Source organism: Geotrypetes seraphini, chromosome 2 (assembly GCF_902459505.1).
Source record: "Geotrypetes seraphini chromosome 2, aGeoSer1.1, whole genome shotgun sequence".
NCBI classification, from domain to species: domain Eukaryota; kingdom Metazoa; phylum Chordata; class Amphibia; order Gymnophiona; family Dermophiidae; genus Geotrypetes; species Geotrypetes seraphini.
In genome coordinates this window covers 425522775-425536745 of record NC_047085.1, presented here as the reverse complement: position 1 = coordinate 425536745, position 13971 = coordinate 425522775, and positions in this window count along the sequence as shown.

Sequence of the window (13971 nt, the reverse complement as noted above, 5' to 3'; positions counted from 1 at the left end):
GCTGGCCCGGAGTGTCCTCTCTGATGTCAGAACTGATGTCTGGAAGAAGGCTTCTGAGCGACGATTACCAGCAGCAGTAGGGAGGTAAGAAGGAGAACAGTGGCAGCGGTGGCGGACGGGGTGGGGTGGGGGGGTAAATCGGGTGCTCATCTTCCCAGCTGCATGTCCAGCCCTGGTTCCTCCTCCCGCCCTAGCTATGAGTAGCAGAAAGAGCTGAGAGTGACCCCTTCTTTTCTATTTTCCCCCATTCAAAGCTAGAGGGCGGACCCTTCTATGACTCTCTCCGCCCCAGGAACTGTTCTGACCAATCAGCACTGAAAGGGATTGAAGACCGTGCATCACTCAGCCCTCGTCTCTGCCCTTCTCTCTCTCCCTCCAGTGCTACAAGAGGCCAGAAAAAGAGGCTTTTTTTTGTTTGTTTTGAGCGACAGGGTTAGGGACAGGAAGCGATCGCCTGTCCCGTTGTCCCCGCGCATAGCTTCGGGACGCTGTCCCTGAAAATGGGACATTTTGGCATCCCGAAGCTGTGTGTGGGGACGAGACAGGGGGTCTGAAAACGGGACGGTCCCATTCAAAACTCATACATGCACTCCTCATGCATAAAATACTCTTGCTCAGGAGTGCGTCCCCTACATCTACTGTGTAATCATCCCCTAAATGGCAACCTCCTGGCAATGTCCAGCTATCTTATACTGTAAATAGTAACTTCCTGGAAATGTCCAGCTATCTTATACTGTTGTTTGTAACTTCCTGGAAATGCCTGTATCTTGGTGTGGTATATAGACCTCCAAAACAACTGGAAGACAAAGACACGGAACTAATTGAAGACATTGAGAATATCACTCTACGGGGGGATGCTGTTCTGCTAGGGGACTTCAACATGCCTGATGCGGACTGGAACACACTTTCAGCGACAACTAGCAGCAGCAGGAGGCTATTGACGTCCATGAAGGGAGCACGACTTAAACAAATGGATTGGAGCCCACTAGGGCCCAGGTAATCCTGGACCTGGTACTCACCAACGGGGAAAGCGTCTCGGAGGTCTCGGTAGGAGATACGCTAGCCTCCAGTGACCACAACATGGTATGGTTTAACCTTAGGAAAGGTTTCCCTAGATCAAACACAAAAACAAAGGTACTCCACTTCCGAGGCACTGACTTCGAACGCATGGGAGATTTTGTCCATCAGGCACTGCAGAAACAAGCAGAGAAGGATGATGTTGAAGCTATGTGGTCAACCCTGAAATCTACCATACATGAAGCAACAAACCTCTACATTAGATCGGTAAACAAACGGCAGAGAAACAATAAACCCCAATGGTTCACTGCTGAGATCTCGTGCCTTGTTAAAGAAAAGAAAAAGGCATTTATTTCCTACAAACGTACGGAGGAAGTGGAAGCCAAACTAAAATATACATCCAGGGCTGCAGCGGTCAAAACGGCAGTCAGGGAGGGCAAACTTCGTGTGGAAGAAACTTTAGCGAAGAACCTCAAGAAGGGAGACAAATCCTTCTTCAGGTACATTAGCGACAGGAAAAGAAACACAGACGGGATAGTACGCCTAAAAAAACAAGATGGAAAGTACGTGGAATCAGATTCCGAAAAAGTCGAACTTCTGAATGAGTACTTCTGCTCGGTCTTCACCAGCGAGGCACTGGGGCACGGTCCACACTTACAGACGAAGCAAGGAGCGAAAGACCCGTTTTGGAATTTCGAGTTCACACCCGGAGACGTTTACGGCGAACTTACAACACTTAAGGTGAATAAAGCCTTGGGTCCGGACAATATACACCCCAGAGTACTCAGGGAGTTGTGTGATGTCCTGGCGGAACCGCTATCCATACTCTTCAATCTCTCACTCAGTACGGGGAGAGTACCCATGGACTGGAAAATGGCTAACGTTGTTCCACTGCACAAAAAAGGTTGCAGAGCGGAGGCTGCGAATTACAGACCGGTGAGTCTAACATCAATAGTGTGTAAACTCATGGAAACACTAATCAAACGTAAAATAGACACGTTCCTGAATGAGGAGAATCTACGGGATCCCAGTCAACATGGATTCACCAAGGGTAGGTCCTGTCAATCCAATCTCATTAGCTTCTTTGACTGGGTAACAAGAAAGCTGGACTTGGGAGAATCCCTAGACATAGTGTACCTAGACTTCAGTAAAGCCTTCGATAGCGTCCCTCACCGTAGGCTGTTGAGCAAGATGAAATCGATGGGGTTGGGAGAAACGCTAACTGCATGGGTTAAGGATTGGCTAAGTGGTAGACTTCAGAGGGTGGTGGTTAACGGTACCCTCTCTAAAATGTCAGAAGTGACAAGTGGAGTACCGCAGGGCTCAGTCTTGGGCCCGCTCCTTTTCAACTTATTCATAGGGGACCTGACTCAGGGGCTTCAAGGTAAAATAACACTATTTGCTGATGACGCCAAACTATGTAACATAGTGAGCGGCTCTGATTTACACGATAGTATGACGCATGACCTTTTTTTGTTGGAACTTTGGTCATCTACCTGGCAGCTGGGCTTCAACGCCAAGAAATGCAAGGTCATGCACCTCGGCAGTAGGAATCCGTGCAGAACTTACACCTTAAATGGTGAAACTTTAGCTAGGACTGTAACAGAATGAGATTTGGGAGTTATCATCAGTGCAGATATGAAAGCTGCCAATCAAGTGGAGAAGGCTTCATCTAAGGCAAGACAAATGTTAGGTTGTATCCGCAGAAGTTTCGTCAGCCGGAAGCCTGAGGTCATCATGCCGTTATACAGAACCATGGTGAGACCACATCTGACAACAACACTGGAGAAATTCAATTCTTCTTTTAAAACATTCCTATTTAAAGATGCTTTCCAAGTCTAACTGTCCTTTTAAGGATTTTTAAAACTTTTTTTAGTCCATTCCTTTTGGACTTACATGTTGTTGCCCCGCCCTGTTTTTTCCTGTTCTCTTCCTTTAAAATTATATTGTAGTTCTCCCTATTTCCTTTTGTACCTGTTTGTCAAGTCTTGTTATTATCTGTCTTGGTGTCCTGTTTGTTGTCCTTTTATATTAGATTTTTTTTTAAAAAACTATTTGTATTACTCTTGTTTTTATTGTAAAATCACCTTGATATGATAGGTTGGTATATCAAATTCTTAATAAACTTGGAAACTTGCGTTACAAGTTGTTCAAAATTTTGCTATTCAACTTTGTTTGGAAATGGGAAGTATGAACATGTTACTTCATATTTTATAGCACTGTATTGGCTGACTATGGAATACAGAGTGAAGTAAAAGTTGTTACTGTTGGTTCACTTAAGTGTACATCATTTATCACTGAAATACTTACAGGATTGTGTGACACCCTATGTGTTCTCTTGATCATTGCGTTCTGTTGTACATTGTGATTTTGTTATTCCTACTCATAAGAAATTATATTTAGAGATTATGAGAACTAGTACTTTCTCATGTGTGGAACCTGTAGAGTGGAATAGGCTTCCAGTATATATCAGGCAACAGAAAGATCTTTGTAAGATTAAAAAATTGCTAAAATATCATCTGTTTTGTAAAATGAAGAATGATAGCTGATACTTGTTGCAGGTTTCCGGGTCTTGCTGCGCTTTGTCAGGTGAAACTGACATTTCAGCTACCATGCTGTGGCTTTCTTTAGGGTATGCTGTGAGGTCTGCAGTTTGTCTTTCTAAATAGTGAGTTCACTGATCTGATTGGGATCAGAGCAGTCCACCAATTTGAATTTTGGCGGGAAAGTCAGTTGGTCAGAAATTTGAATTTTGTTGTGAAAGTTAGTTGGTCTCTTTTTCCATAGAATGGAAAAGTCTCTAGTGGGTTTAAAGATGTTTTCCCTGTGGAGCTGGGTTACATGTTCTCTCAGGGTTTCCATAGCTGACATTGTGCTTGTTGCAGGTTTCCGGGTCTTGCTGCATCTTGTCAGGTAGAAACCAACGTTTCAGCCACCATGCTGTGGCTTTCTTCAGGGTATGCTGTGAAGTCTGCAGTTTGTCTTTGTAAATAGTAGGTTCACTGACCTGATTGGGAACAGGGCAGTCTACCAATTTGATGAACTGATATTTTGATGCTTTTTTTACATGTTTTTTTGTCTTGTTTTGCTGTTATTAACTATGTATGTATGGTTGTAATTCACCTTTTTAAAGGAATATACTGTATATACTCGAATATAAGCTGAGATTTTGGGGCCAAAAAATGAAATGGTGATCTCGGCTTATATTTGGGTCAGCACCCACCTGACCTCTTCCCGGACCTGTTGCAGGTCTCCACTGGGCCTGCCGTAAGATCTGGTGGGCCAGCAGTTGGCCGGGACAGGAGGGATCCCTCCCATCTCTCTTCCATCTGTCTCAAAAATCTTTTATCCACCCTCCTGCCTCCCTGTGTACCTTTAAAATTCCCGGTGGTCCAGCGGTGGGCTGGGACAGGAGGGATCCTTCCCTCTTCCTGTCCCAGCTGACTGTGCCTTTCTTTACCTCCCACCCGCCTCCTCCGTGTACCTTTTACAATCTCCAGTAGTCCAGCGGTGAACCGGAGCAGGAGCGGCCTTCCCGCACTCCTGCCCCATGGAGAACCGCTAGTGATTGGCTGTCATGAGTTCTTGTGAGGCTTGAGTGGAGTCTTTGAGGCTATGCAATTGTGATAAATGATTCCCCACCACACACCTGTATTTTCAGTTCCCTGGGCCAAAGCTTCACTTGGTCCAGTGGTTCAGCTCAAAGGTTGGGGATTTCAGTGCCCTGTATCTCCAGTCCCATGTGCTAAAGCCTTACCTGGTCCAATGATTGAGCTGTCCCCTGTCCCCTTGATCACTCTATACAACAATTCATTCTTTAATATGAAGTACAGGGATGCTACCTGAGAGGGTCCTGATTGCACACGGAATTCCAGTCTACAGTCACAATGTAAGCTCATGCTGCTCTAAGGGTTTCATCCTCTGCCTGTGCCCTTTTAACATTCATCATTACTCTACTCAGGATGACTAAAAGGTCTGGAGTGTTCTGTCCCTCCTCCCCTGACCCAGGATCCTCATCGACTGTAGCCCCTAATTTCAGAGAGCAGGGCAATTTTTCCAACTGCTTTTGTCAGCAGGGTTTAGACACCTTTGGGTCCTCTATATAGAGGTCAGGGCCTTCCAAATGGAAGATCCTGGGAAAAGTCTCCTCCTCCTTTTTCTGGGCACCAGTGGTTAGTTGAGCCAAGACAGTTCCAAATTTTGGAAAATCACAGCACCAGACAACTGGGTAAGAAAGCCCTGGCAAGATCCTCACTTCTAGCTGGGCTTGTCTGAGTGGAGTCCTGAGAGACACTTGAGCTGTAGGATACTGTGTTTGGTCGCCATGCACATATAATAATACCATGGTCCACTCATAGCTTACTTGCAGTCTCTCCACAGAAGGGTCTTGATGCTGCCAGAGTCTATCAGTGCCTGGTAGGTGTTTCCATTTAGTTCAACTTCACAAAGTTTCTGTCCTCAGATTGAGAGACCTCCACAAAATTACAAGTGTGCCCTATGACATTCACATCCATATTGTCTTTGCTTATTCCCAAGCAATCTCTGGTCAAATGTCCCTTGTTTTCACACTTAAAGCAAATGAGAGAGCCCAGTTCTTATCCCCAAACCCACATGAGGTATTGCATCCTGGCAAAGATGGCCTCAATCGCTCTGACCTTTTCTTCTGGGTTTCTGGACATGACAGTGGCTTTCTCTCCTTGGGGCTTGACCCCTGTCATTTTGTCCTTCCAAGACTCCCATCTGGTCTCCTCTCCTCTGGTTCAGGGACTGGTTGCCCTTGGTGGAACCTTTCCACCACTCCTAAAGCAGTTTCCAGCATCAATTTGGAGTGTTTGGGGTGTTGCCTCACCCATTTCCTCTTGCCGCTGCCACCTACATACAATCTCTTTCAACCCACAGAAAAAACTGCAAGGCATTTCCTTTGCATGGACAGTGCTTTTCTTGAACCATGCCTATAGCATACCGAGGTATACCCTGCATGTTCCAGGAAGGCAGCCTTAACATCCTTTATTCGCTGGATTAGCATTGATGTCCACTATGTTTAAGAAGTGGTTCAACTAAAAATTTATTTGCCATGCCCTGAAGCAGTACCATTGTATGAAACATGCATGTCGGGATGTTCTGCCGTTCCTAGCATCACTTAAATTTGAACCAGGACTTTGAAGATAAGTTCTTATCAAATTATTTATTCAAGCTGGTTAGCTGGATGTTTAACATATAACTTTTTTTTTTTTTTTTAATTTTATTTATTGGATTATTCATTACAATATCTTTGTAACAAACATGCATGAATGAACACAAAAAGTACAAATGTAAATTCCCAAACGGGTATTAACATAATATATAAGGAAACTAATTCAACCGTATCCTAGTCCACATTAAAGCTGATCGCCAGTACAAATAAAACATCAAAGCAAATCTTTCTATCTACTATCTAGGAACAGGCAAATGGCTATTATATATATTATACATCATCCTCCAAAAATGAACTGAATATAAGGAATTAAACTTTCAACAAAGGTTTCTCTTTGATAAAATCTTCCACCTGGGCTGGATCAAAAAACACATATTTATCATTTCCATATGAAATCAGGCATTTACATGGAAATTTTAAAAAGAAAGTAGCTCCGACTGCCAAAACCTTTGGCTTTAGCTGAAGGAACTGTTTCCTCTTAAACTGGGTTTGTCTAGAGACATCTGGAAAAATTATCACCCGTTGACCACAAAACATCTCTTGCTTTTTCAGGAAATATAATTTCAAAATATCTTGTTTCTCAAGCTCTGTCTTGAAGGTCACGAGAAGAGTTGCTCGTTTCTCAATTATGTCCTTAGATGACTCCAAAAACTGTGATACATTCAAACTCTCAGGTGATACTATTCTATCCATTCCACCTTCCTCTACCTTTTCTTTGGAATCTCTTGAAATGTAATATAAATTATCGACCTCAAAGGTCTCCACTTTATTATAATGTAATATTTCCCTCAAATACATTTTCAAGAGTTCCATTGAAGAAAGGTAATGTGTGGTAGGAAAATTTAACAGACGAAGATTCTTAACTCTAATAGCATTTTCCATTTTCTCTAATTTAGCATGTAACATCATACTATCCTTTATATTAGAAACAGCACTAGCTTGTAAATTACCTACTGCCTGATCTAACTTTTCAACCTTTACAGCTGTTTCTCCAATTTTATTATTTTGTTCTTTAATTTTCACAGTTACATCAGATGAAAATTGACATAAGTTCAAAACGGTTTTTTGTAAAGATGACTCTATTCTGTTAATACTAAGCCAAACATCATTTAGAGTGATCACTTTATCCCTGGGGAGAGCATCCGAGCTTTGCCCAGTAATCATTTGCACTGGGGTTAGTTCTTTAGTTTGCCCCAGGGACTGTCCTGAAACCTCCAGACCAGATAATGACAATGATTGAGGGGAAGAAGAAATTATTCCTTCCTTAAAAGGGGAAGGAGATTCTTCTAACCGTAAGGAATATAATGGTTGAGGAGGTGGTGTTGGTTCCCCAGAAGATAAGGAGACAGCTTGAATATTAAAAGTTACCTGTTCCTCAATAGGAGGCAAGGTAGGAACCACCAGATGGCGATCCATCGGGCCTGTTGTTGCAGCGGATGGTATTGCTTTAGCTTTCCTCTTGCCCATGCTGAAGAATCGGTAGTCCTGCTCCCTGCTCCTCTTAGGCTCTGAAGGGGCTCAAAAGGGGCAAGCCCCTTTAGCCACGCCCCTTCAGCTCGCGACCCGGGGCTCGCAACCGCGGGCCGCGTACCGCGGCTGTTCGAAGGTTTAAGGCTCCTTCTCCAAGGACCCTCTCAGCTGGCTGGGTCGGGCAGCAGCGGGACTGCCTGTCCCGATGTTCAAAGTGCAAACAAGCACTAGCGACAGGCTCCCTCTCTGCTCTCCGGGATTTTAAGACTCCTTCTCCAAGGACCCTCTCAGCTGGCTGGGTCGGGCAGCAGCGGGACTGCCTGTCCCGATGTTCAAAGTGCAAACAAGCACTAGCGACAGCTAACATATAACTTAATGAAAATAAATGAACATAATTTAGTTATCTGGTGGTGTATGAGGAAGCACCAGCGGCAACCCCCCTCCCCCAATAAACTTATACCTGTGTATTTGGGGTGCTGCTTCTGACAGCTCTAGACACACTGCCTGAGAACTGTTTGCAAGTTAGCGTAATGAATTGACTACAAAGCTGTGTAAAGAATATTGTCAAACAAAAGGAAGGATTTGCACAATTTGATGAATGTTAACATAATTGCAAACCTGGAAAAAAATTTTTGTCAGATGGTTTAAGTGATTAACATCCTTATAGGCATCAGGATTGGAACTTTGGAAGGCGGTTTGGCTGTTGCTGGTTAACAAGTTCCCCGATTATGCTGTCCATGTTGCTTCTGGACAGCCAGCCATGTGGGTAGTCCTCTCATAATTCCCTAGAAAATGATCTGTGTCTTCTTTTGGGGTGATTTTAGGCAATACTGAGAAAGCTATATATGCCTGAGATATTGGCCCCAGTCATACTGGAGATATCTGGGTAATTCTACCAGTTTCTGTAAAACGTGTTGCTTTAGCTGCTGCTGCTCAAAGTGTGCTTGCTAAACTGTTGCTGCTTGTGTTGGCCCTCTACCAGGGCCTAGATTAGTTTCTCCATGTTTTGCTTATAGTCCCTTGAGCAAAAGGAAAAAAAAAAATTCTGCATATCCGGCACTAACAATATTGTGTTTGGCCCCTCTCTGGAGATGGACCTAGACTCCTTATCCTCAAAATACAGCTGAATATTAATCCTAGGCCCAGAGTCCTGGAGTCTGTAGGGTCCACTTCTTCTGGTGAGTTGAGTGGAATCCCACCACTGTCACAACATGTAAGAACGTGAGTGATGGTTGAGGGTAGGCCTTCAGTGACACATCTGGACAAGGTTGTAAAGAGTTTAAGTAGGCACTTTATTAACTCAAAACCTGAAGCCTGCTAACTTCACAGGGTCAGGAACAAAAGGAAATAGTCTCTTAAATCAGAGGAAAAAGTCTTGAGATGGGTCTGTGGCTGACAGGGCCCAAGACCCCATCCAGCCCCCATGGCTGATATGCCCCAAATACGGTCAACAAAGTTTTTCTTTCTGGATTGCCAGGTATGATCTCAGGCAGACCTCAAAACAGAGCACACGTACCTATTCAATATATAAAGGTTGACTTACCTCAGCCAGAATATCTGGATGCATATAGTCAAGGCAGATGCAGGGGATCACTTCTTCCTTCCCTGGCCTCCTTAACCCAACTCTTGTCCTGCCTTTTATACTTCCTGGCGGCTGCTTTCCTGGCTCCATCCATCCTATATCACTTCCCCCTTTGGCGGGACTATACAAATTAAGGTGGCTCTGGCACTGTGATGGAGTAAGAGTTAGTGTCCTATAGACTCCCTCACAGGTACATAACAGCATGCACACAAACCTGGTATTAACTATCTAATGCAAATGGTAGTTTTGCTCATTGGCCCCTGAGAATCTAAGCAGGCACCCAAACAGCTAGGTTGCAAAATGTTCTACATTTGTAGTATATATTATTTTGAATGTTGCATTCTTATAATTTGCAGTCTTTTGTCAACATGCAAAAAAATATGAATTTATATTTCAAGGTACAGATATCTCGACAGATGGACAACTGGTGAATTAACAGCACTCTTCTGTGTTTCTGTGGGTCAGCTTACTTTATTTGATAAGGTGTTAAGCACTAATTTACCAGCAGGTGGTAGTAGATATCATACTGATTAAAATATAAGATAATAAACATATCCTGCTTCTGATACTTCATTACATGGAGCTATTCACTTTCGGAACATTCTGAAATGCAGTTTCACTAACAGAAATGATGTAGATTTTATAGTGTTTTTGGTTTTTTCTGCAAACATCAACTGTAACCTTCATTAACTCTGATTTAACCCCTGCTCACGTGTCAGCAGTTGATTCTTCTCTCCCCATTAGTATTTTTCACACCACTCACACATTCTGTATGCAACCAGGTACTCTGATCACTGTAGCTGCATGTTTTCTTTTCCCTGTGGTTGTAGAACTACAGAACTACGGGGTCCTCTTTCTAAGCAGCAGTAAAAAAAAAAAAAAAAAAAAAAGGGGGGCTTTAACACACCTTTACATGGGTTTCTCCACACTGGTGATAAGGTCATTTTTACTGCAGCAAGAAAATGGTTGATTTTCTATTTTTCCTGTTAATGGAAATGCACTAATGTTGCCATTAGCAATGATCTGATTCCTGTTCTCCTGACGCAGCAGGCTAGTAACCCGAGAAACAAGGTTTCTTGGATGGTATGTTGCTGAATATGGCCTGGAGGGTAGTATTGTGGGAGCGATTTTGGTCTTTGTTTCTCTGGACTGTTGCTGCAGTGGAAGAAATTACATAGTAACATAGTAGATGACGACAGATAAAGACCCAAATGGTCCATCCAGTCTGCCCAACCTTACCCTCTCTTTAAATTACTGATTTAATTTAAATTTTCCTTCTTCTTAGCTCTTTCTGGGCCAAAACCCAAAGCTCTGCCCGGTACTGTGCTTAGGTTCCATCTACTGAAGTCTCCGTCAAAGCTCACTCCAGCCCATCTAAACCATCCTAGCCATCGAAGCCTTCCCCAGCCCATCCTCAACCAAATGGCCATATATGAACAGAGACTGTACAAATCTGCCCAGGACTGGCTTTAGTTCTTCAATATTTTCTGATTCAAGATCCTCTGTGTTCATCCCTTGCTTTTTTGAACTCTGTCACCGTTTTCTTCTCCACCACTTCCCTCGGGAGTGCATTCTAGACATCAACTACCCTCTCCATAAAGAAGAATTTCCTTACATTAATCTTGAGTCTATTACTCCTCAACCTCAAATTATGTGCTCTGATTTTACCATTTTCCTTTCTCTGGAAAAGATTTTGCTCTACATTAATACCTTTCAAGTATTTAAACACCTGAATCATATCTCCCTTGTCCCTCCTTTCCTCTAGGGTTTACATATTCAGGGCTTCCAGTCTCTCCTCATTCATCTTTTCGCGCAAACCTCCTACCATTTTCGTTGTCCTCCTCTGGACCGTTTCAAGTCTTCTTATGTCCTTTACCAGATACGGTCTCCAAAACTGAACACAATACTCCAAGTGAGGCCTCACCAATGACCTGTACAGGGGCATCAACACCTTCTTCCTTCTACTGGCTACGCCTCTCTTTATACAGCCCAGCATCCTTCTGGCAACAGCCACCGCCTTGTCACACTGTCTCTTTGCCTTTAGATCTTCAGACACTATCACCCCAATATCCCTCTCCCCATCTGTACATATCAGCCTCTCACCTACCAGCACATATGGCTCCTTCCGATTTCTAATCCCCAAATGCATTACTTTGCACTGAATTTTAGTTGCCAGATATTAGACCATTCCTCTAACTTTTGCAGATCCTTTTTCATGTTTTCCACTCCTTACCTGGTGTCTACTCTGTTACAAATCTTAGTATCATCTGCAAAAAGGCAAACCTTTCCTTCTAACCCTTCAGCAATGTCACTCACAAACATATTGAACAGGATCAGCCCCAGCACCAAACCCTAAGGGACTCCACTACTCACCTTTCCTTCCTCTGAGCAAATGATATTAACCACCACCCTCTGGCATCTGTCAGCCAACTAGTTTCTAATCTAGTTCACAACAATAGAAACATGATGGCAGATAAAGACCAAATGGCCCATCCGCAGAACCATTCTTTTCCTCTATCTAAGAGATCCAACGTGCCTATCCCACGCTTTCTTGAATTCAGACACAGTCTCTGTCTCCACCACCTTCTCTGGGTGACTTTTCCATGCATCCACCTTTCTGTAAAAAAGTATTTCTTTGATTACTCCTGAGCCTATCACCTATTGACTTCATCCTATGCCCGCTTCCTTTCAAATGAAAGAGACTCGACTCATGTGCATATAAACGTCTCTATCATATCTCCCTTTTCCTGCCTTTCCTCCAAAGTATACAGATTGAGATCTTTAAGTCTGTCCCCATATTCCTTATGACAAAGAGCACACACCATTTTAGTAGCCTTCCTCTGGACCAACTCCATCCTTTTTATATCTTTTTGAAGGTGCGGTCTGCAGAATTGTATAATATTCTAAATAAGGTGTCACCAGAGTCTTATGTAGGGGCATCAATACTTCTTTTTTCCTACTGACCATACCTCTTCCTATGCATCCTGGTCTCCCTTCTAGCTTTTGCCATTACCTTTTCAACCTGTTTGGTCATCTTAAGATCATCACATACAATAACACCCAAGTCCCGCTCTTCTGTTGTGCACATAAGTTCTTTACTCCCTAAACTGTACCATTCCTTTGGGTTTTTGCAACCCAAATGCATAACCTTGCATTTCTTAGCATTAAATTTTAGCTGCCAAATTCTGGACCATTCTTTAAACTTAGCTAGGTCTTTCTTGTTTTTATTCACAACATCAGGGATGTCTACTCTATTGCAGATTTTGGTATGAACCGTAAGAGATAAATCTTACCTGACAGCCCTTCAGCAATATCACATAAAAATGTTAAAAAGAACAGAACCTTGAGGCACACCACTATTAACATCCCTTTCCTCAGAGTGATCTCCATTGACCACTACCCTCCACTACCCTCTGTCATCTTCCACTCAACCAGTTTCTGACCCAGCCTGTCACTTTGGGGTTCAACCTGAGGGCACTCAGTTTATTTATTAGATGTCTGTGTGGAACACTGTCAAAGGCTTTGCTAAAATCTAAATACACCACATCTATTGCACTCCCTCTATCTAATTCTCTGGTCATTCAATCAAAGAAATTGATCAGATTTGTCTGTCAAGACCTACCTCTAGTGAATCCATGTTGCCTCCAGTCCTGTAATTCACTAGATTCCAGAAACTTCACCATTCTCTGTTTTAAAAGTGTTTCCATTAATTTGCTTACAACAGAAGTCAGACTTACTGGCTTGTAATTCCCTACTTCTTCCTTACTTCCACTTTTGTGTAGAGGGACCACATCTGCCTCCTCCAGTCCTCTGGTACCACTCCCGACTCTAGAGATGCATTGAAAAAGTCAGTTAGAAGAGCCACCAGAACTTCCCTAAGTTCCTTTAGTACCCTTGGATGTACATCATCCAGCCCCATTGCTTTGTCTACCTTTAATTTAGCTAACTTCTCATGAACACAATCCTATGAAAATTAATCAGAGTCTACCACTACTCCATCCCTATTCATGCTTGTAATCTGTGGTCCCTCTCCCGGTACTTCAGCTTCTACATATTTCTCCCGTTCACTTTTGAGTCTCACAATGCTACTTTTGCACTTCTTCCTATCACTGATACATCTAAAAAATGTTTTGTCTCCCCGTTTTACTGTATGAGCTATTTGTTCTTCTACAAACCACCATACATCTAGAAATATATATATACATTTTTAAAATCCTCTGTCTGGATGTCCATAACCCAGGATGTTTATCTTTATACCACATTTTCAACTAAAATTTTGTCCAAGTGCCAAATGTCCAGAACAAGACCATTTATGCAGGTTGAGAATACAAGGTCTCTGCTTATGCAGATGACATATTACTTCATTTGAGGAATCCTGGAACAACCATTCCACATTTACTGGAGCTGATTGAGAAATTTGGGAAATTTTCAGGATATAAGATAAATTGGAATAAATCAGAGGTGCTTCCGCTTAATGTACATTGTACAAAAGGTTTATTTGATTCATTCCCCTTTCTTTGGAGGGAGAAGGGATAAAATATCTAGGTATTTGGATAAAAAATATGGTGGAAGAGACAATGAAAGTAAATGAAAAATCTTTATTGCAGAAGGTCACAGAAATGTGTGAGCATTGGAATCCATTACATCTGTCTTGGTGGGGGAGAATACATACTGTTAAGATGATGATTTTGCCTGTGGTTTGTTAGCA